Source organism: Protopterus annectens, chromosome 1.part1 (assembly GCF_019279795.1).
Source record: "Protopterus annectens isolate FY-2018-M chromosome 1.part1, PAN1.0, whole genome shotgun sequence".
In the NCBI taxonomy this organism is placed as follows: domain Eukaryota; kingdom Metazoa; phylum Chordata; order Ceratodontiformes; family Protopteridae; genus Protopterus; species Protopterus annectens.
Genome location: NC_056726.1, coordinates 1631883278 through 1631906090, shown reverse-complemented (window position 1 = coordinate 1631906090; position 22813 = coordinate 1631883278). Strand labels below are relative to the sequence as shown.

The 22813-nt window shown below is 51.5% G+C and overlaps 1 protein-coding gene across 3 annotated transcripts in view; it reads right to left on the bottom strand.

Annotated features, from left to right (window-relative positions):
* MEAF6 (MYST/Esa1 associated factor 6) overlaps positions 1-22813 on the bottom strand; it is a 919140-nt gene that overhangs the window by 433089 nt on the left and 463238 nt on the right. The gene's annotated exons all lie outside the window — the stretch shown is intronic.

The following is a 22813-nucleotide window of genomic DNA, read 5'->3' as shown; positions in this document are numbered from 1 at the left end:
GATTTACCCAAATTCATTTTGGCAAAGGAGACGAACAACTGGTCAGATTGCCTATGACCAGATGTCCTGTGAATATAGAATCGAAGTTGTCTATGCACATCCAAAGAGTGTAGTTTGTGTTCTCCTTTGTTGTGATAGTTGGGAAAGAAGACTGGAAGATTAATGAACTGGTTGATATTTGATTCGGAAGCAACCTTAGGGAGAAAGGAGGGATTGGTCCTGAGGTAGACTCTATCCTTGTGGAAGGTTAGATACGGGGGTTTGACACAAAGGGCCAGAATTTCAGAAACTCTTCTAGCAGAGGTGATGGCGATGAGAAAGGCCGTCTTCCAAGACAAATACTTGAGATCCACTGAAGCTGCAGGCTCAAAGGGGGGAGCTGTCAAAGCCTGAAGGACTAATGACAAATCCCATGGAGGTACCACTTCCTTTACCGGAGGTCTGAGCAGGAAGGTGCCCTTCAGGAAGGTCTTGCACAGCTTTGAAGTGATCAAGGGACGCAGATCATGTCCAACATGGTAGTGAGAGATAGCTGTTAGTTGAACCTTGACAGTGGAACAGCTAGCTCCCTGGTGAAATAATCCTGATAAGAAGTCTAACACCGCAGGTAAAGGAGCTGTGAGGGGATCCAAGTTTTGACGTTCTGCCCAGATAGAGAAACATCTCCATTTGCTACTGTAAACCTTCCTAGTAGAAGGCTTGTGGGCTGCAACTAGAATAGCTTTGACTGGAGAAGAGATGCCGGGAGTCCTGGCTAGGAGTGGAACTGGAGCACCCCAGCTGTGAGCTTAAGGCTGTCCAGGTTCGGGGTCAGGAGACCCAGAGGGTGGGAGATCAGATCCGGGAGGGGATCTAGAATCCAAGGAGGATTCACCAGATGAGACCAAAGGTAAGGAAACCAGGTTTGACAAGGCCAGAATGGGGCAATGAGGATAATCCTGCTCCCCAACCGACTGTCTTTCTGTAGAAACTTTAGCATCAGGGGGAGAGGTGGATAAGCATAAAGCAGACCGGGAGGCCAAGCATGCACCAGAGCATCTCTCGGGGATTCCCCGACTTGGGGAATTAAAGCGAAATAGCTGTTGCATTTGGTGTTTGAGGGAGAGGCGAAAAGATTGCAACAGGGCTGCGCCCATTTGGCAAAAATCTGATTCGCTACATGCGAATTGAGAGACCACTCGTAAGGGGAAAGGATAGTGCAACTTTGAGTTTGTCTGCCAGGATGTTGGACCGTCCCAGAATGTGCGTTGCGATGAGAAAACGGTTGGTGGAGATCGCCCATTCCCACACTCTCATGGCCTCTCGACAGAGCGGGTAAGACCTGGTTCCCCCTTGTTTGTTGATGTACCAGACAACCAACATGTTGTCTGTCTGGATCGCAATTGTCCCTACAGGAAGAAGGTCCTGAAGTGCTTGCAACGCTAACAGCACTGCCCTCATCTCTAGGATATTGATATGCAAAGAGGTCTCCGTATCGTTCCACGTGCCTTGGACAGTATTGCCCGAAGAGTGCCCCCACACCCGAGGCGAGAGGCGTCCGTGGTCACCGTGGCCAGGGGAGGGGCCATAGAGAAGGGGCATCCCGTGTGGAGATCCGGAGATTGCAGCCACCACACGAGAGCCCTCTTGCAAGCCCTGCTGAGGGAAATGGGATGACTCAGAGGGTAGTGAAGAAAAGACCACTGGGCTTGGAGGGTCCATTGTAAGACCCTCATGTTCAGACATGCCATAGGTAACAAATTGATTGCCGCTGCCATTGAGCCTAGAGCCCTCAGGACAAATTCCGCCAGAGGAGATGAAGATAGAAGGATGGCCCGTACATGAAACCTCAGGGTTTGAAGTCTCTCTGGGGTTAAAAAGGCTACAAGATTGATTGTGTTTAACCTGGCCCCGATGAAATCTATGACTCGGGTCGGGGTGAGAGCAGATTTGTCCATATTTATTGTGATCCCTAGCCAGGGAGCAAGGCAAAGAAAATAATCCCTGGCTGTACAGAGTAGATGCCTTGTCGAGGCGGTCAGGAGCCAGTCGTCCAGGTACGGGAAAACCTGGATCCCCTGGAGCCTCAGGTGGGCTGCTATCACTGCTAACACTTTGGTAAACACCCTGGGGGCTGAGGTGAGACCAAAGGGGAGAGCCCTGAATTGGTAATGACTGGCTCCTAGCCGGAAGCGGAGAAACCTCCTGGATTGTCTGCCCTTTAGAATATGATAGTACGCATCCTTGAGGCCTATCGAGCACATCCAATCGTTCTCCTGTAATAGGGGGAGAATAGATTGAAGAGTGACCATCCGGAACTTTTCTTTGGTTACTGAAAGGTTCAAAAGGGAGAGATCGCAGATTGGTCTTAAGTCCCCCGTCTTTTTTGGCACCAAAAAGAACCTGGAGTAATAACCCGATCTGAGCTGGTCTGGGGGGATGTGTTGGATGGCTCTTTTTTCTAGAAGCTGCCGGATTTCCGCAGGTGTGACGTCCCTCTGATCGGGTGGGACATCGGGGAGGTGTTTGGGGAAGAGAAGAGGGCAAGAGAAGGGAATCTGGTAACCTCTGGATATGATGCGAAGCACCCTGCGGTCTGTCGTGATGGACTCCCAAGCTGCCAGGTGCCTCGAGAAATGCCCCCTGACTGCCTCCAGAGTGGAGCAGTCGGGCAACCCTTCAGGGTTGTTGCGTGGGCCGATCAGAGAAAGGTTCTCTGGACCCAAAGTTCTTCGGGCCCCCTCTGCCTCTAGGGTGGTGTCCTCCCTGTCCTCCTCTGCCGCGGAAGGACTGGGGGTCCGGAGTGGACTGGGACTGTTGCGACTTCCGGAACCACATCTTCTTCTGTCCCTTTTGGTTCTTGGAGAAGAACCTCTGGGGAACAGAGAAGCGGACTCTGACGGCAGACGTCTTCCCGTCCTTTTCACTCTGGACCAAGGTGTCGCGAACGGTCTTCCCAAATAGGACAGAACCATCAAAAGGGGCATTTGCGAAAGACGCCTTGAAGGGTTCCGCGAAATGACAATGCCGGAGCCAGGCCTGATGCCTCATGACGAGACCTGCTTCGCTGGCTCTAGCGGCTCCTTCCGTGGCATGGGATAGTAGCCGCATAGAGGTATTGGAAATGGATCTAAGAGTGGCCATACGGGTGGAGTGCAACTGTTTGTCCTCCGCCGAAAAGGACTCCGGGGGTGACGCAGCGTATTCCTTAATAAGATCCCGCTGCAGCCGAATAACGTGTGCCATGTAGTTCAGTGACCTCACCGAGAAGGACGCTGAACTAAACACCCGCTTACCTAAGCGGTCCATCGCTCGGGACTCCTTGCCCGGGGGGTGGACTGAGGGGCTCTCCTGAGCTAGTTCCCTCTTAGTGGCCGCCATCAACATGGCATCTACGGGGGGACCCTTGCTCCAATGGGGCCTGTCGGCAGGGGGACTGAGGATCCTGTCAGGGCGCTTCGGGACTGGCTCCACAGTGTCCAGCTCCTTCCACGCCCTGGTGGTAATCAGGTCCACCAGGGGGTCGGCTGGAGGGGACACCAAAGAGGTAGAAGGGCCTGCTTCAAAAGTCTTCAGGAACACGGATTCGTCCAAGGTTGGCTTTGGGAAAGACCACCCCCCTCTGATCCTGAGCATTTCCATGATGTCTTCAAAGGGGACATCCTCGGGGGGGTGACCTTGGGGAGCCTTCCCCCCCCTCCTCCAAATCCGTGTCTTCAGTCAAGGACTCAGGGGAGTCTCAGTTCCTCCTCTTGCACTTCCGCTTGTGGGTGATCTCCTCGGGGGGGGGGGGCTGTCCGAGGAGGCCTCACCAGCAACATCCTGTTCCAAGGGAACAACCTGGGACATTGAAGCAGGCAGTCCCTGGGGCCAGGTGATGGAAGTCAGACCCAACAGAGAAGGAGTGCAGGGCGGAGCTGTGGCAAGGACCGGGGGCCTGGAAGCAGTCGACAGAGCCCTCTCCACCACGAACGCCGAGGGAGAGCCGCTCTCTGGGATCCGAGCGGGCCCTCACTCGGATCCGACAGGCGGATCGGGGCCGGCGCCGAAGCAATCGGATCCGACGGCCCAGTATGCTCCGACCTGGACGGCGCCGAAGGCATACTGAAACCCTCGGATCCGAAGCTCAGCCCTCAGCTCCGAGAGCTCGGATCCGACAAAAAGGGACTCGACAGGCTCGAGGGAAGAGTCGGCGCTGAAGTACCCAAGACTGTCGGCGCTGACCCACCCCCGGTTCCAAGGCAGCCTGGCTCCGAAGGCTCCGAACCCAGGAAGCGGGACGGAGAAGGAGCTATCGGGGCAAAGAAAGGGGTGGAGCTCCCCCCCCGGAGGGGGGGAGGCAGGAGTACTCCCATCTGCAGTTGGGCCCGGAGGAATCTTCGCATCATCCGGTCCAAATCTGCGTCGGAAAGGCTGCGAGTAGATCTCGATGAGGCCACCGAGGCGGGACGCGAGTGCCGCCTCGATGACCTCGAAGGAGATTGGGTCTCCTCCTTCTCAGGGCCCGGTGAAAAACAAAGGGACCGGATCCGAGAAGGAGAAGACCGCTTAGCCGGGGGAGCCGAAGCAAAGGCCTCGGCCCTCCACTTGTGGTGCTTCTCTCTTCTCTTGTCTTTCCTGGCCTCCCTCTCCTCCGGGCCTACAGCGGGAGGTTGAGTCCCGGCCAGGGGGAGAGAGGCAGGAGTGGCCGCCGCAAAAGCCGCGGTGGTAACCACGGTAGGACCGCAGGCCGAAGCCGAATCTGGGGGTAAAAGACCCACCAGGATCAGCTTGGATCTCTGGTCCTTAAGTGCCCTGGGGTTGAACGCTGCGCAGATGGAACACCCAGAGGTAAGGTGTCCAACCCCAAGGCACAGAACACACCGAGTGTGGCCATCAGCCGGTGAAAGCTTATTGCTACACTCGGTTCACTTGGAAAAGATAGGTTTTGGGGCCTCCGACATTTTAAACTAAGGAGGACACACACGCTAGGCCCCAACACATGCACACAGGCCCTAACGAACCAGCGAGGGTGAGGGAGGGAAAAAATTATAACTAAAGAAGACTTTAAATTAGAAGTTATGTACTCACCATAACTTTCCATCTGAGTAGGTGTATTCATTTGTCTGCAACCTGTGGGTTATGGATCCGATATCGGATCCGAACCGGCATGGTTTTCCAGCTATGGATACGAGCTCTCAGCTCCTCCCCTCACCCATAATGCCCTGCTCTCCCTACATGACCTCAGATCGAGTTTGCCAACAGCATGAACACCCTGAAAAGGGTAACACATAATATGCAGGAAACTGAGAAGGCCAGGGGGATAGGAGGGGGATGAGTGCAGACAAATGAATACACCTACTCAGATGGAACGTTATGGTGAGTACATAACTTCTAAATCTGAAGTAGGAGATTCATTTGTCTGCAACCTGTGGGACAGAGTCCCCAGCTACCTGAATCTTGGGCGGCCATCATGGAAGGATATTCCAGAGCACCGCAGAGCCAAAGGATGCTCTACCTCTAGATGTAATATCCAACTTGTAGTGGGAAATAAAGGTATGAGATGAAGCCCAAGTGGCTGCTGAACAAATATCATCCAGAGGTATCCTAGCCTTAAAGGCCGCCGAGGTAGAGACTGACCGGGTTGAATGGGCATGTACTCCCTCCGGTGCGGGCCTCCCAGAAGCTTCATAAGCCAATAAGATGCACTGTGAAATCCAGCGAGATAATGAGAGTTTAGAAATTGGCTTGCCCAAATTAAATTTAGCAAAGGAAATAAACAACTGGTCGGATTGCCTATGACCAGCAGTCCTGTTTAGATAAAATCTAAGTTGCCTGTGAACATCTAAGGAATGAAGCTTGTATTCACCCTTGTTTTGATATTTAGGAAAGAAAACAGGGAGGTTAATGGATTGATTAATATTTGCTTCAGAAGCTACCTTAGGAAGAAAGGACGGGTTGGTCCTGAGGTATACACGGTCCGGATGAAAGACCAAGTAAGGAGGCTTAGCTGATAAGGCTTGAAGTTCTGAGACTCTCTTGGCCGAGGTAATGGCTACTAAAAAGGCCGTCTTGAAAGATAAAAATTTCAGATCTACCGTCGCCGCCAGTTCGAAGGGGGGAGCGGTCAAGGCCTGGAGGACCAAAGAAAGGTCCCAAGGAGGAACCACTTGCTTTACAGGGGGCCTGAGAAGAAAAGTACCTTTTAGGAAAATCTTACACAATTTGGCAGACATCAGTGGACTGGAGTCGTGACCAATATGATAATGAGAAATTGCCGCAAGTTGTACTTTGACCGTGGAACTGCTGGCACCATCATTAAAAAGAGTGGTTAAGAAGTCAAGCACCAGAGGAAGGGGAACTGTGAAGGGGTTTAGTCCTTGCCGCTCCGCCCACAAGGAGAACCATTTCCACTTGCTGCGGTAAACTTTCCTGGTGGATGGTTTATGAGCCGCCACCAGGATGGCCTTAACTGGGGAAGAAATACCGGGAGCCCTGATCAGGAGTGGAACTGGAGCAGCCAAGCGGTCAGCTTCAGGTTGTCCAGATTCGGGGTTGATAAGTGGGATGGACGAGATATCAGATCCGGAATGGGATCTAGAATCCAAGGAGGATTCACTGAGTGAGACCTTAGGAAAGGGAACCAGATCTGTCGAGGCCAGAATGGGGCAATAAGAATCATTCTGCACCCCAACCGAGAGGCTTTCTGAAGAACTTGGAGCATCAGAGGTAAGGGGGGGTAAGCATAAAGAAGACCGGGTGGCCAAGCATGCACCAGAGCGTCTCTTGGGGTATCTCCGGGAGGAGGTATTAGAGCGAAAAAACTGTTGCACTTGGTGTTTGAGGGAGACGCAAAAAGATCGCAACAAGGAGTTCCCCACCGTGCGAAGATGCGTTCCGCTACCTGAGTATTGAGAGACCACTCGTAAGGGGTGAGAATGGTGCGACTGAGTTTGTCCGCAAGGATGTTGGACCGATCCGGAATATGCGTTGCTATGAGAAAGCAGTTGGTGGAGATTGCCCATTCCCACACTCTCATGGCTTCTCGACAAAGAGGGTAAGACCTGGTTCCTCCTTGCTTGTTGATATACCAGACGACAGACATGTTGTCCGATTGAATCGCAATTGTTCCCAAGGGAAGAAAGGCCTGAAGTGCTAGCAATGCTAAGAGCACTGCTCTCATCTCTAGAACGTTGATATGCAGTAAGGTCTCTGAATCGTTCCACGTGCCTTGGACCGTCCAGCCTGCAAAATGCCCCCCCCCCCCACCCGAGGCGGGAGGCGTCCATGGTCACCGTGGCAAGAGGGGGAGAAGCACAAAAGGGGCGGCCTCCGTGGAGATCTGGATAGTGTAGCCACCACAGGAGGGACCGCTTGCAAGCCTTGCTGATCGCAATGGGATGATGCATAGGAAGAGCAAGATATGACCACTGAACTAGGAGTGTCCATTGAAGGATGCGCATATTGAACCTGGCGAGAGGAAGAAGCGCTATCGCTGCCGCCATGGACCCTAGGGCCCTCAGGACCAACTCCGCCGGAACTGAGCTGGAGTGGAGAATGGCCCACACCTGGAGCTGCAGATTCTGAATTCTGTCCGCAGTGAGGAAGGCTCTTAATCGCCTCGTGTCTAACCTGGCACCTATAAAATCTATGAACTGCATGGGTGCTAGGTTGGATTTTTCTGTATTTATTGTGATGCCCAGACGGGGAGCAAGATGGAGAAAGGAGTCTTGCGCCAGTAATAGTAGATGCCTTGTTGGGGCGGTGAGAAGCCAGTCGTCCAGGTAAGGAAAGACCTGCACCCCCTGAAGCCTCAGGTGGGCCGCTACCACTGCTAATACTTTGGTGAACACCCTGGGGGCTGTGGTGAGACCAAAGTGAAGGACCCGGAATTGGTAGTGACTGGCTCCCAGCCGGAAGCGGAGAAACCTCCTGGAGCGCCTGTCCATTAGAATATGGTAGTATGCATCCTTGAGGTCTATGGAGCACATCCAGTGATTTTCTCCCAGAAGGGAGAGAATAGACTGCAACGTAACCATTCGGAATTTCTCTTTGGGAGCTGCCAGGTTCAAGAGTGAAAGGTCTAAAATTGGTCTTAGATCCCCCGTCTTTTTTGGCACTAAAAAGAACCTGGAGTAGAACCCTGATCCGATCTGGTCTGGGGGGACGGGCTGGATGGCTCTTTTCTTTAGCAGATGGCCAATTTCTGCCAAAGCAGCCTCCCACTGACCGGGTGGAACGTCGGGGAGGGACTTCAATTCTGGCATGTGACGAAATGGGATACGGTATCCTCTGGATATGATTTGGAGGACCCAGCGGTCTGATGTTATGGACTCCCGTGCCGCTAGGTGCTCCGAAAAATGTCCCCCGACTGCCTCCAGAGTGGAGCAGCCGGGCAACCCTTCAGGGCTGCTGCGCGGGCCGTTCAGAGAAGGGTTCTCTGGACCGGAAGTTCCTGGGAGCCCCTCTGCCCCTGGGGCGGCGTCCTCCCTGTCCTCCTCTGCCACGGAAGGACTGGTTGTCCGGAGCGGGCTGGGATTGCTGCGACTTCCGGAACCACATCTTCTTCTGGGCTTTTTGGTTCCTAGAATAGGGCCTCTGGGGCACAGAGAAGCGGATTCCGACGGCAGACAGCGTCTTCCCGTCCTTTTCGCTCTGGGTCAAGGTATCACAAACAGTTTTGCCAAAGAGGGCAGAACCATCAAAGGGGGCGTTCGCAAATGACGCCTTGAAGGGCTCCGTGAAATCGCAATGACGGAGCCAGGCCTGACGTCTGGTGACTAGGCCTGCCCCTGCGGATCTAGCGGCACCTTCCGTAGCATGGGATAGTAACCGCATAGAGGTATTAGTGACGGACCTGAGAGTGGCCATACGGGTGGAGTGCAACACTTTGTCCTCCTCCGACATGGACTCTGGGGGGATGCAGCGTATTCTTTGATAAGATCGCGCTGCATCCTAATCACATGTGCTAGGTAGTTCAGCGCCCTTACTGAGAAGGGCGCTGAACTAAACATCCGCTTCCCCAAGTGGTCCATCATCCGAGACTCCTTGCTCGGGGGATGGACTGAGGGACTCTCCTGAGCAAGTTCCCTCTTTGTGGCAGCCGCCGTCAACATGGCATCTACCGGGGGCCCCTTACTCCAATGGGCGCGGTCAGCCGGGGGACTGAGTATACGGTCGGGCCTTTTTGGGATTGGCTCCACGGTGTCTGGTTCCTTCCACGCCCTGGTGGTAATGAGGTCCACCAGGGGGTCGGCAGGAGGGGACACCCAAGAGGTAGACGGGCCCGCTTCAAATGCCTCCAAGAACACAGACTCGTCCGAGGAAGACTTGGGGGCAGACCACCCCCCCCCCTTATGCGGAGCATTTCCATGATGTCTCCAAATGAGACATCCTCAGGGGGTGATCTTGGGGAGCCTTCCCCTTCCTCCAAGTCCGTGTCTTCTGTGAGAGACTCTGGGGAGTCTATGTGCCTCCTTTTGCACGTATGTTTGCGGGGGGCATCCTCTGGGGGGCTGTCAGAGGACTCCTCGCAAACAGTGACCTGTTCCAAGGGAACAACTTGGGGGAAAGGAGCGGGCTGTCCCAATGGCCGGATGGTGGAAGCCTGGCCCAGTGCAGATGGAGCGCGGGACGGAGCCAAAGCAAGTGTCGGGGGTCCGGAAACCCTCAACAGGGCCCTCTCCACTACATCAAAAGCCGAGGGGGAGCCGACCTCGACCAAAGGATCCGACAATCGGCTCCCCCTGGGATCCGAGGAGTGGATCGAGCCGGCGCTGAGCTCGGATCCGAGGGACAGTGCGCCCGACACAGACGGCGCCGGCGAGCACTGATCCCCGGATCCGGCTCGGATCCAGGCTCCGAGAGGTCGGATCCGGCACTCGAGGGCAGGGTCGGATCCGGCACCGAGTACTATCGGCGCACCCACCCCGCCCGGCTGCTTGGCTCCAACTGCTCCGAACCTGGGTAGCGGGTCGGAGAAGGAGCTATAGGTTTAAAGAAAGGGGTCGAGCTCCCCAGAGGGGAGGCAAGAGCACTCCCATCTGCATCTGGGCCTGGATGAACCTTCTCATCATCCGGTCCAGATCAGCGTCCGATAAACTATAAGTCGATCTCGACGAGGCTACCGAGGTAGGCCTTGAGTGCCTCCTGGATAGCCTCGATGGAGATCGGGTCTCCTCCTCCTCAGGTCCCGGTGAAAAGCACACGGGTGACCGGAGCAGAGGAGGGGGAGGACCAGCAGACAAGGAGGCCGGAGGAGAAGCCCGCTTGGCAGGCGGGGCCGAAACAGAGGTCTCAGCCCGCCGCTTATGGTGCTTCTCCCTCCGGTCCTTCTTTCTAGCTTCCCTCCCCTCCGAACCACTACAGGGAGGTTGAGTCCCAGGAGGAGGAGGGGGAGCCGGAGAGGAGGGAACCGTAGACACGGTACCCCCCGAAGGAGCGGAAGTCGGAGCCGAGTCCGGGGGCAAAAGTCCCGCCAGGACCAGCTTAGACCTCCGCTCCTTCAATGCCCTGGGGTTGAACCCTGCACAAATGGAACATCCAGAAGTGAGGTGTTCAACCCCAAGGCATCAAACGCACCGAGTGTGGCCATCAGCAGGGGAAAGCTTATGGCCACACTCGGAGCATTTCGAAAAGAAAGCCTTAGGGGGGAGACAGACATCCTAAGGATACTACTACTACTTTACTTTTTTTTTTTTTTTTTGAAAATTAAAAAAAGTAAAAGCTAACTAGCCAAGTAATCAAAGGCCCAAACACACACTACGCACCAACGAGGGGAGGGATAACTAAAAGTTAAAAAATTATTAAAACTTAAAAACTTTAAGCTATAAGGATAGGGAACCTACAACTTTCACACAAAACTAACTAAATATTTTTAAATTTAACACTGTAAAATGTAGTAAACAACACTTAGCTGAAGAGGTCTGAAATCCAATCTGGTCACCAGCGCGGCAAACTAGATCTGAGGTCATGTAGGGAGAGCAGGGCATTATGGGTGAGGGGAGGAGCTGAGAGCTCGGATCCATAGCCGGAAAACCATGCCGGTTCGGATCCGATATCGGATCCATAACCCACAGGTTGCAGACAAATGAATCTCCTACTTCAGATCTAAGGTTAACAGGTAAAGGGTCTAAACACACGGTACTCACACTAAAGATGGAGATAAAACAGAAAAAATTTTTCTAACTTTCTCACAAGAAAATCGCTAAGCACGGAGCTCGAAAATCCAGCTGTTGTCAACAAATGTGGCAAACTAGATCTGAGGTCAGTCAGGGTTGGCAGGGGTTTATGGGTAGAGGGAGGAGCTAGGAGCTCGGATCTAAGCTGTTGAAAACTGCCGGCTCGGATCCGAAGTCGGATCCGATACCCACAGGTTGCTGCACAAATGAAGTTAACTACTTCAGATAAGAAGTTATGTACTCACCATAACGTTCCATCTGAGTAGGTACTTCATTTGTCTGCAACCTGTGGGTATCAGATCCGATCTCGGATCCGAGCCGGCAGCTTCACAAGCTACAAGATCCGAGCTCCTAGCTCCTCCCCCTACCCATAATCCCCTGCCACTAACTGTATAACCTCAGATTGATTTTGCCCAATCTAAGTCATAACCTTGACAGAGGTATACTGAAGACCTAACCTCAAGACAGCAGTATTTCAGGTGACCAGAAAAACCCGAGAAAGGGTTAGGGGGATGGCAGGGGGGGACGGTTGCAGACAAATGAAGTACCTACTCAGATGGAACGTTATGGTGAGTACATAACTTCTTTATCTGAAGTAGTTACTTCATTTGCTCATCAACCTGTGGGACAGAGTCCCCAGCTACCTAGACAATAACCCTGGGTGGCCTTATGGAAGGATATTCCGAAGCACAGCGGAGCCAAAAGAAGCCCTACTTCTCGATATCATATCCAGTTTATAATGAGAAATGAACGTATGAAAAGAGGAACAGGTAGCTGCTGAACATATGTCGTCCAAAGGAACCCTGGACCAGAAAGCTGCTGAGGTGGCGATGGACCGGGTAGAATGAGCGTGTATTCCCATAGGAGCTGGTTTGCCTAAAGATACATACCCCTGAACTATACATTGACAAATCCAATTTGCTAGGGTCACTTTAGAAATGGCCCTTCCCCTGGCTGATTTTGCAAAGGACACAAACAACTGATCAGACTTGCGAAAATCTTTAGTTCTGTGCAAGTAAAAACGTAGTTGCCTGTGTATGTCCAGTCTGTGCAAGTTGTACTCTCCCTTATTCTGAAAATTTGGAAAGAACACGGGCAAATTGATTGATTGATTGATATTCGATTCCGAAGCCACCTTAGGTAAGAAAGACGGGTTAGTCCTGACACTCTTATCTCTGTGAAAAATGAGATAAGGGGGTTTCATACACAGTGCTTGGAGTTCCGAAACCCTCTTAGCCGAAGTAATAGCTACCAAGAAAGCCATTTTCCAGGACAAACATTTTAAAGGAATCGAGGCTGCAGGCTCAAAGGGTGGACTCGTCAGGGCTTGCAAGACTAGCGTCAAATCACATGGGGGCACCACCGTTTTCACAGGAGGTTTCAAGAGAAAGATGGCTCGCAAGAAAGTTTTGCATAACTTTGTGGATGCCAATGATCCTAGTCCATCTCCCAAATGAAAATGGGAAATGGCTGCTAACTGCACCTTAACCGTAGAAGCACTTGCTCCCTGCCGAAAAATCAGCGACAGGAAGTCCAGGATTGTTGGAATAGGAACTGTAAAAGGATCCAGGCCCTTGTCTGTTGCCCAGATGGAGAAGCGTTTCCACTTGCTATTATATATCTTCCTGGTAGCCGGCTTATGAGCCGCTACCAGAATGGCCTTCACTGGTGATGAGATACCGGGAGTCCTAGCCATCAGTGGAACTGGATCAACCAAGCCGCAAGCTTGAGGTTTACCAGGTTCGGGGTTTGACATCCTGCGGGATGTGAAATCAGGTCTGGAATGGGTTCCAGTATCCAAGGGGGAGTTAAACTGTGAGACCGCAGGTATGGGAACCAGATCTGGCGAGGCCAGAATGGGGCTATGAGGATAACTCTGCTCCCTAACCGAGAGGCTTTCTGTATGAACTTCGTCATAAGCGGAAGGGGAGGGTAAGCATAAAGAAGACCGGGAGGCCAAGCATGAACAAGAGCATCTCTGGGAGTCTCCGCCTCGGGGGGGGGGGGGGAGTATTGCGAAGTACTCGCTGCATTTTGTGTTTAATGGAGAAGCAAAAAGATCACAGTGAGGCCAACCCCACTTGCGGGAGATCTGCTTCGCAACTGATGGATTGAGAGTCCACTCGTACGGAGTGAGAATTATCCGACTCAGTTTGTCCGATAATATGTTGGACCATCCCGGAGTGTGCGTTGCTACTAGAAAGCGGTTGGTGGATATCGTCCATGCCCACACTCTCATAGCCTCTCGACAAAGGGGATAAGACCTGGTTCCCCCCTGTTTGTTTATGTACCAGACTACCGACATATTGTCTGTCTGGATTGCAATAGTCCCCAGAGGAAGAAGGTCGTGGAGAGCTTGCAACGCTAGAAGCACTGCCCTCATCTCTAGGACACTGATATGCAGAGCGGTCTCTAGGGAAGTCCACATGCCTTGGACGGTTCTGCCCGAACAATGCCCCCCCACCCGAGGCAAGAAGCATCCGTGGTCAACGTGGCTTGGGGTGGGGGGAATCACAAATGGTCTCCCTTGCCTCAGCTCTTGAGAGTGAAGCCACCAAAGAAGGGAATCCCTGCAAACTCTGCTCAGTGGAATTGGGGAGCTTAACGGGTGGAGTAATAGCGACCACTGAACCTGGAGGGTCCATTGTAAAACCCGCATTCGCAGGCGTGCATGAAGGGATAGACCGATTGCTGCTGCCATAGACCCTAGTGCCCGCAGGACTAACTCCGCCGCAGGAGCTTGGTTCTGAAGAAGAGTAAGCACCTGAAGCGACAAGCTGCTCAGCCTGTCCGATGTCAGAAAGGCTCGAGAAGCATGGGTATCCAATCTGGCCCCTATGAACTCTAAGACTTGTACGGGGCGAAGGAAGGATTTTTGAAGATTCACTGAGATGCCTAGACTCTGGGCAAGAGTCAGAGCGTAATCTCTTGCAACGCAGAGTTGATGCCTGTTGGCGGCGGTAGGGAGCCAGTCGTCTAGGTACGGGAAAACCTGAATGCCCTCAAGTCTCAGGTGGGCTGCAACCACTGCCATGTCCTTGGTGAACACCCTGGGGGCTGAGTTGAGGCCGAATGGAAGAATCCTGAACTGATAATGACTGGCTCCCAGCTGGAAGCGGAGAAACCTTCTGGATCATCTGTCCATCAATATGTGGTAGTACGCATCCTTGAGGTCTATAGAGCACATCCAGTCATTCTCCTGCAGCAAGGGGAGAATTGATTGAAGTGTGACCATCCAGAATTTTTCCTTGGGGATGAACAGGTTCAGAGCAGACAAGTCTAGGATGGGTCGTAGGTCCCCCGTCTTCTCTGGCACTAAAAAAAACCTGGAGTAATAACCCAATCCGGACTGATCTGGGGGATGGGCTGGATGGCTCTTTTTCTTAGCAACTTCAAAATCTCTGAAGCCACTGCCTCCCTCTGATCGGGTGGAACATCGGGGAGGCGTGTGCTTGTAGGGGGAAGGCTTAGGAAGGGAATAAAGTAACCTCTGGATATGACTCGGAGCACCCGTCGATCTGTCGTAATAGACTCCCACAATTTGACAGATGCTCCATCAACCGCCCCCTGACTGCCTCCAGAGATGGACAGTCGGGTAAGCCCTCAAGGCTGCTGTGCGGGTCTGTCCGAGAAAAGCTCTCTAGACCCGAAATTACGCAGCCCCCCTCTGCCTCTGGGCCGGCGTCCACCTTGTCCTCCTCTGCCTCTGGAGGACGAGGGGTCCGAAGCTGGATGGGATTGCTGAGACTTGCGGAACCACAGCTTCTTTTGTCCCCTCTGATTCCTTGAGAAGGATTGTTGAGGATTAGAGAAGCGGACCCTGACGGCAGACAGCGTCTTCCTGTCCTTCTCGCTTTGGACCAGCGTTTCGTGAACGATCTTGCCAAAAAGCGAAGACCCGTCAAAGGGTGCATTCGCGAAGGACGCCCTGAAGGGTTCCACGAAATCGCAAAGGCGGAGCCAGGCATTACGCCGCAAGACGACCCCGGCTCCGCTGGCCCTAGCGGCTCCCTCTGTTGCATGAGAGAGTAGCCGCATGGACGTGTTAAGATATGGATTTTAGAGTGACCATACGAGTCGAAAACACATTCTTGTCCTCGACTGACATGGACTCTGGGGGGGCTGCAGCGTATTCCTTAATCAAGTCTCGCTGTAGCCTAATGGTATGTGCCATATAATTCAGCGCCCTCACAGAGAAGGTCGCTGAAGCAAACATCCGCCTCCCAATGCGGTCCAGCGCCCAAGATTCCTTATCCGGCGGGTGGACCGAAGAACTCTCTTGGGCGACTTCTCTCTTCGTGGCAGCCGCCACCAACATGGCATCGACTGGAGACCCCTTGGCCCATGACTGCCTATCTGATGGGGGGCTAAGGACTTTGTCAGGCCATCTCGGGATTGGCTCCACGGTGTCGGGCTCCTTCCACGCCCTGGTAGTAATAAGGTCTACCAGGGGTCAGCCAGAGGGGACACCCAGGAGGTAGACGGGCCTGCCTCAAACGCCTCCAGGAACACGGATTCATCCGCAGAAGGTTTTTGGGCAGACTACACCCTCTAATACGCAACATCTCCATGATGTCTCCGAAGGAGACATCTTCGGGAGGTGATCTTGGGGAACCTTCCGTTTCATCCAAATCCGTGTTTGTGGTGATGGACTCAGGGGAGTCCAGGTGCCTCCTTTTACACCTCCGTTTACAAGGGACCTCCTCGATGGGACTGTCCGAGGAGGGCTCGTCAACGCATTCTTGTCCTCGACCGACGGGAACCGGCTAGAGGGCTTGGGCAAGCTGTCGCAATGGACGGATGACAGAGGATAGACCCATATGCAGCGGGGGTGCGGGAGGATCCGAAGCCCGGACCGGGGACCTGGAGGACCTCGACAGCATCCTCTCCACTACCCCAAAAGCCGAAGGAGAACTACTCTCCCCAGGCTCCGAAAGCAATCTCCTCGGCTCCGAGGTAGGGACCGGAGTCGGAGCCGATGCAGTCGGATCCAAGAGGGAAGTGTGCTCCGACCTCAACGGCGCCGAAGACACATCAACTCCCCCGGATCCGACGCTCGGCCCAGAGAACTCGGATCCAAAATACTCGAGGGCATGGTCGACGTCGAAGAGACCGGAGCTATCGGCGCCGACGAATCCCCCGCTCCGAAAAGGCCCAGATCCGATGACTCCAAAACCTGAAAATGGGTTGGAGAAGGAGTGATCGGAGCAAAGACAGAGGCCGCACTCCCCCCCTGAGGGGGCGGTAGGCAAGAGCACCCCCATCTGCATTTGGGTCTGCAAGAATTGACGCATCATCCGATCCATATCTGTGTCGCTGAGGCTCCTGGTCGACCTGGAGGAAGTCGTCAAGGCAGGCCGGGAGGGTCGCCTCGACCTCGAGGGAGACCGGTACTCCCCCTCTGGTGAAAAACGAGGCGAACGGAGCCGAGAGGGGGAGGGTCCGGAAACCCTCGAGGGAGAGCTAGCCAGCTTAGATGGCGGGGCTGAGGGTTGAGTCTCAGCCCGCCTTTTTTGAGACCTGTGTCTCTCCTTATCTTTGCGCCTCTTCTGTTTAGAGGAAGAGGCACCAGAGTCCCCCGAACTCAAACCCAAATCGGGAGGTTGAGTCCCCGGTTGAGCGGGGGGAGCAGAAGGCACTAGGGCTGAGGAGACAGCCTGAGCCTTGGAAGGGGAGGAAGAAACAGCCGAATCCTGAGGAAGCAAGCCCGCCAGGATCAGCTTATTCTTCCTGTCCTTAAGTGCCCGGGGGTTAAAGGCTGCACAGATTTGGCAAGCCGTTGATAAATGGGCCACCCCAGGCATAAAACGCACTGAGTGTGGCCATCAGCAGGAGAAAGCTTATGGCCACACTCAGTACACTTTGAAAAAACGACCTTGGGCCCTTCAGCCATTACCACAAATACACGCACACCCAAACACTAAGTGGGGGAGGAGTGGACACAGAAAACTAACACTACTACACAAAAAAAAAACTATTTAATTAACTATACTGACTATAGGGACACTAAACAAACACACAACAATCAAACTCTGAGAAAAAGCTTTTCTCTAAGAGAAAAAGAAACAGTCTCACCAACTTAGCTAAGGAGCTCTTCAAAAAGTAGCTGTCTTCAGCCGCCAGCCGCGGCAAAAAAATATCTGGGGTAATACAGTTAGTGGCAGGGGATTGTGGGTAGGGGGAGGAGCTAGGAGCTTGGATCTTGTAGCTTGTGAAGCTGCCGGCTCGGATCCAAGATCGGATCCGATACCCACAGGTTGCAGAGCAAATGAAGTAACTACTTCAGATCGGGTCGATATTAGAACACTCAAAATTTTGAAAGTTCAGTGTTCTAATATAGACTCCTAAATCATGCATGTCTCCTAATGACAGATCCTGACACTGCTGCCCTGCTTGAGGCTTCTAAGGCAATATATCCACAGTGTAATGAGCGTTTGGCCACTTGACAAGTAGAGTGTAGTAAATCTGCTAACTCTTTCGAATTGGCACAGTCAGGAAAGTTTGAAATCTTTTGCTTAAATAGCTCCAAAGTGTGTTGTTGATATTTTAACATATGGAACTGACAGTTGAGAACTCTAATAGCTAAAGTTTCAGAGGTATATATATTTTTTCCTCATCTGTCCAGAGCTCTGGAATCCTTGTCAGAAGGAACAGGATTCTTGGCAGAACTAGTCTTGGCTCCTTTTGGTCCCTGTGTAATGACCTGTGGGTCTGCAGCAGTATTTCTGTACAGGTATTTGTTAGAATCCAGTACTCTGTAATCCCTGTCAGGTTTACTGGGAGGTGTGAGGGCATCAGGGGCTAAGCTGGATTCAAGGAAAACATCATCCACCACTTCTAAAATAGGAAGGATGGCCAGGAGTCTGTGTTGGGGCAGGTCCAGAAATATCTACATATTTTTTTAGACTGGTGGAAATCCTGATATTCCCATTGGAAATGGTCCCTGAGGGTGTGAAGGTTTTCCCCAAAGGAAAGGTCTTCTGGTGGGGAGGCAGAAGGAATGAATTCTTCTGCATCTGAATCCTCATAAGCAGTCAGGGATTGTTGTTCCTCTTCAAAATCTGAATAGTCAGATTCCTCAGAATCCTGTTCTGTTGTAATTTCTGGGGAAGGGTGCCCTTTCCTTTTAGAAGTTGTGGCCTGAGTACTCCTGGTAAGGGAAATGAGATCTAAGTCAATTTTAAGCATTTGCACTTGGGGTGGTGGAGCAGGAGCAAGATGGTGGTTAGTGGCAGATATTCTAGGAGTGGCCTGGCTTTTAGGCCTAGGAATATCAGTCGGTCTGAGAGAAACGGTAGTTGGATGAGAAGATGTCATTTTTTGTCTAGATATGGTAGTGCAAGAGGCCTCCTCAGAAGCCAGTGCCTGTGTCGCAGCTCTGGACCCAACAGATGCAGAGACAGCCAAAGGCTCAGAAGATGAAGAAGATTTCTGCGGCATACCGGACTCCGAAAGAGTCTTGGAAGAGGCCTGTGTAGATATCGAATCAGGCATCAGGGGCTGCGAAAGCGCCTCACTGAATTCCGAAGAACTGATGACCTGCTTAGCAGTAGAGTTGTCGGCAGGCTTAGCCTTGTGTGAGCTGTCTCTATCTTTCTCTCTGCATTTTTTCGTAATGTCAACGGATTGTTGGCTGACAGACGTCATTTTGGAATGCGAAGATAGAAGATGAAAATACCTGTCTACAAAAAGAGCTCTGCTGTGAATGGTTCTCATGTTAAAGGGGGCACAGAACCGGCAACAGGGGACGTCATGGTCTGGGCCTAAACAAGTGATGCAGTACAAATGGAAGTCTCAGTGTGGGATCTGCTTTCCACAGACGAGACAATTAACTTTTTCGGACATCGATTAGTGCAAGAAAAAAGGACCCCAACAGGGTACTTAGCTTTACACGTTTTCAGTTAAAATTCAAACTCTGGTAGCAACTGACTGGCACACTTGCAAACTGTTTCTGCTACGGGCTCCACAGCAAGAAAGACTGATGTAATGGCGTCAGCTGCCTTGCTCTATAGCACTGACAACCTGACATCAGACTACAGACGACAGCAGTCGACGCAGAAAAACACTGACTGGTATTTGGCCCGGCCAAGGGCTACCACAGCAGGGATAACCCACGGGTGACGACTGCAACAGTGCAACACGAAGAAAGTACAGTTTTGTACCTACCATAAATGTAGATGTCCGATAGGTATGCATCTGCAGTCCTCACATATGGGTTGTCCTGCCTCAGGCAGCCCTTCGGTCAGCTGGATTCCAAAGTCTGGGTCCGGCGTCGGCTGATGTCGCCCTTTCCCCGACGTCAGAGCGCCTGGGGTATAAAAGTATCAGCCGACGCCATCTTCCTCAGTTTTTCTTGCCCCAGATGCCAGGTAAGGAAGGCTAAATTTGGAGAAATGCAAATAATTCCAAACATGCACAGTAATATAAAACAAATACACCATAATAGATAACCCCAGCTAGCTATAAGAGGGATAAGTACCCAAGAAATACCACAGAGGGGAAGGAGGGAGGGTAAACCTGACTGCAGATGCATACCTATCGGACATCTACATTTATGGTAGGTACAAAACTGTACTATGTCCTTCAAGGATGCATCTGCAGTCCTCACATATGGGTAGAATACCATAGCCAAGCTGGGGGTGGAAGGATCTAAGAAAATGATGGTGTAGCTAAAATGCCCTGCAGGACTGCCGTAGCAAAGCCTACTCTGGATCTGGAATATAAGGGCAAATTGTAATGCTTGGAAAATGTATGCACGGAGCTCCATGTAGCAGCTTCTAAAATGTCCTTGGCAGCCACCCCTCTTAAAAAGGCTGTGGAGGTGGCTGTAGCTCTGGTGGAATGAGGCCTGATGTTAGCTGGCACAGTCTTTCCATGATAAGAGTAGCAGAAACGAATGCAATTCCCTATCCATTTTGAAATAGTCTGTTTGGAAATTGCTTTTCCTTGAATACCTGCAGCATATGCTACCAACAGCTGGTCCGTTTTTCTGTAAGTCTTAGTTCTGTCCAAGTAGTAGCGCAACTGTCTGTGAATGTCCAGGGTATGCAGAAGTTTCTCCCCCTTGTTTTGTGGATTTGGAAAGAAGGTAGGCAGGTGAATAGCTTGGTTCAATGAGAAACTGGATACCACCTTTGGCATGAATGAAGGATTGGTTCTCAAAGAGACTCTGTCCTGATGAAAAATAAGAAATGGTTGTACTGCCATGAGTGCCTGCAATTCAGATACTCTTCTTGCTGAGGTTATGGCCAGAAGGAAGGCAGTCTTCCAAGACAGGAACTGTAGCTCTGAAGATGCTGCTGATTCAAAGGGATGTAGAGTCAACTTTTCCAACATGAAGTTAAGGTCCCATGTAGGCACTGGTGATTTTCTTGGAGGATTGATGTTTTTAATTCCTCTTAGAAATTGCCTTAGGAGAGGATGAGAGAAGACAGGTGGATCAGTATTGTATTCTGCTGAAATTGCTGAAGCATGAATTTTAATGGAAGAGTAAGAAAGGCCATTGTGGAGCATTTCTGCCAAGTATTCCAGGATATGTGCCATGCTCATCACTGTCGCATCTAGGCCCTTTGCGGTGCTCCAAGTGTGGAATCTTTTCCATTTTGCTGAGTATGCCTTTCTCGTGGAAGGTCTGCGAGCTTCCATGATGATATCCTTCACTCTCTTGGATAGCTTTTCCTGGTGAGGAGTCAAGGTATTCTCCAGGCTGTCAGCTGCAGGGTTTTCAGGCTGGAGTGCAGAGTTTTGCAATTGTGCTGTGTCAGAAGAAGTGACCATTGTGGTAGAGGCCACGGTTTCGTGTGTGACATGCTCCGTAACAGAGGGTACCAGTGCTGCCTTGGCCAGTCCGGGGCTATTAGAATCACTTTTGGCTGCTCTGTCCTGATTTTCAGTAAGACCTTGGTCATTAGTGGAAGAGGTGGAAATGCATACACTGTTAGAGAATTCCAGCTGAAAGAGAGGGCGTCCACTTTCCATGCTTGTGAGTGGTATTGTCCTTGAGCAGAATTTCTTCAGCTGATGATTGAGGTGGGAGGCAAAAAGATCTATGTCCGGCCTCCCCCATGATTGTGTTATCTGAAGGAAGATGTCTGGGTGCAGCATCCATTCGTGTGGATCCATGGTGTTTCTGCTTAGGCTGTCCACCAGCATATTGCTTTTTCCTGGCACAAACTGGGATTGCAGCTCTATATTGAGTTTTAGGGAAAGTTCCCAAAGATTCATTGCTAGCCTGCAAAGAGGGTAGGAATGGGTACCTCCTTGCTTGTTTATGTACCACATGACTGTGGTATTGTCTGTCCTTATTAGCAGGTGGCCTTGATGTAGAAAGTGCTTGAAGGCCTCGATTGCATGCATCACTGCCAGCATTTCCTTTTGGTTTATGTGCATGCGCAATTCTTTCTGAGACCATAGTCCTTGGATGCATCTGTCCTCCATATGTGCTCCCCATCCATGGTCTGAAGCGTCCGAAGTAATGGTTTGGCTGGTTACTGGTTTGCTGAAAGGCAGACCCCTGTTTGACTGGCTTGCTTGGGCCCACCACAGAAATTCCTTTTGAAGGCATGGAATGAGTGGTATCAAAGCTTCTAGGCTGTGATTGTGCTGAGACCATAAACTCCTTAGGTACCATTGCAGCTTTCTCATATGCAGCCTTGCTTGTGGAATCAGAAGAATGCATGATGCCATGTAACCCAGGGCCTGCAGGATTTTCCTTGCAGTCATCTGAGTTTGTTTTGTCAGATTTTTGAAGTAATCCGGTAGTTGTCTTTGTTTTTCTTCTGTGAGAAAAGCCATTTGAGTGGTTGTATCTAGTTCCGCACCCAGAAAAGTTATTTTTTGGGATGGCACAAGTCTTGATTTGTGAATGTTGACTGTGTATCCCAAGGCTTGCAGCAGGCGGATGGCATAATTCAAATGTTTTACTAAAGTTGGTTGGCTGTCCGCTTGTATAAGGCAGTCGTCCAGATACGGGTATACTTGAATCCCCTGAAGTCTGCAGTGTGCAATTACTGATGCCAGGCATTTCGTGAATACTCTGGGCGCAGTAGATAAGCCAAAGGGCAATGCTGAGAATTGATAATGCTCTGAACCTGCAAGAAATCTGAAGTGTCTTCTGCAACTTTGTCTGATAGGGACATGCAGGTATGCCTCCTTGAGGTCTAGAGTTACCAGCCAAGACCCCTTGCCCAGCATGGGAAGGAGTTGCTGTAAGGTCAGCATTTTGAATTTTGGCACAATAAGATAAGTGTTCGGTGCGGACAAGTTGAGAATAGGCCTCCATTGTTTTTCTTTTCTTGGGACAAGGAATAGTCTGGAATAAAATCCTTGGCCTTGTTCTGCGAGAGGAACCTTTTCTATAGCTTTCATTTGCAATAGGTTGGCAATTTGTTCTAAAGCCTCTGCCCTTTGATTCGGTGGCAGATTTGGCATTCCTTTTCTTTCTGGTAATGTATGGAAATGGAACCTGTATCCTTTGTCTATTATTTGCAATGTCCATTTGTCCCTTGTAATACTGTGCCAATTTCTTGAGAATAAAGATAGCTTTCCGCCCAAAGGTGCTTCTAATTGAGCCCTGGTTGGCGGGGTTAAGGTGAAGTCATTGAGTCTGTCCTTGTGCAGCAGCTGTTGGTCCTGCACTACCTCTCTGGTTAGGAGGCTGCCATTGACGTCCTCTG